Source organism: Pristiophorus japonicus, chromosome 12 (genome assembly GCF_044704955.1).
Source record: "Pristiophorus japonicus isolate sPriJap1 chromosome 12, sPriJap1.hap1, whole genome shotgun sequence".
Classification (NCBI taxonomy): Eukaryota; Metazoa; Chordata; class Chondrichthyes; family Pristiophoridae; genus Pristiophorus; species Pristiophorus japonicus.
In genome coordinates, this window is record NC_091988.1 from 140,030,251 (window position 1) to 140,031,698 (window position 1,448).

Consider the following 1,448-nt stretch of genomic DNA (forward strand, 5'->3'; position numbering starts at 1 on the left):
GAAGGCTTTCGACAAGGTCCCACACAAGAGATTGATGTGCAAAGTTAGAGCACATGGGATTGGGGGTAGTGTACTGACATGGATTGAGAACTGGTTGTCAGACAGGAAGCAAAGAGTAGGAGTAAATGGGTACTTTTCAGAATGGCAGGCAGTGACTAATGGGGTACCGCAAGGTTCTGTGCTGGGGCCCCAGCTGTTTACACTGTACATTAATGATTTAGATGAGGGGATTAAATGTAGTATCTCCAAATTTGCGGATGACACTAAGTTGGGTGGCAGTGTGAGCTGCGAGGAGGATGCTGTGAGGCTGCAGAGCGACTTGGATAGGTTAGGTGAGTGGGCAAATGCATGGCAGATGAAGTATAATGTGGATAAATGTGAGGTTATCCACTTTGGTGGTAAAAACAGAGAGACAGACTATTATCTGAATGGAGACAGATTAGGAAAAGGGGAGGTGCAAAGAGACCTGGGTGTCATGGTACATCAGTCATTGAAGGTTGGCATGCAGGTGCAGCAGGCGGTTAAGAAAGCAAATGGCATGTTGGCCTTCATAGCAAGGGGATTTGAGTACAGGGGCAGGGAGGTGTTGCTACAGTTGTACAGGGCATTGGTGAGGCCACACCTGGATATTGTGTACAGTTTTGGTCTCCTAACCTGAGGAAGGACATTCTTGCTATTGAGGGAGTGCAGCGAAGGTTCACCAGACTGATTCCCGGGATGGCGGGACTGACCTATCAAGAAAGACTGGATCAACTGGGCTTGTATTCACTGGAGTTCAGAAGAATGAGAGGGGACCTCATAGAAACATTTAAAATTCTGACGGGGTTAGACAGGTTAGATGCAGGAAGAATGTTCCCAATGTTGGGGAAGTCCAGAACCAGAGGTCACAGTCTAAGGATAAGGGGTAAGCAATTTAGGACCGAGATGCGGAGGAACTTCTTCACCCAGAGAGTGGTGAACCTGTGGAATTCTCTACCACAGAAAGTTGTTGAGGCCAATTCACTAAATATATTCAAAAAGGAGTTAGATGAGGTCCTTACTACTAGGGGGATCAAGGGGTATGGCGAGAAAGCAGGAATGGGGTACTGAAGTTGAATGTTCAGCCATGAACTCATTGAATGGCGGTGCAGGCTAGAAGGGCCGAATGGCCTACTCCTGCACCTATTTTCTATTTTCTATTTTCTAGAGGCCCAAGCTGCTCAACCTTTCCTCATAAGTCAACACCCTCATTTCTGGAATCAACCTAATGAACCTTCTCTGAACTGCCTCTAAAGCAAGTATATCCTTTCGTAAATATGGAAACCAAAACTGCAGTATTCCAGGTGTGGCCTCACCAATACCCTGTATAATTGTAGCAAGACTTCCCTACTTTTATACTCCATCCCCTTTGCAATAAAGGCCAAGATTCCATTGGCCATCCTGATCACTTGCTGTACCTGCATACTATC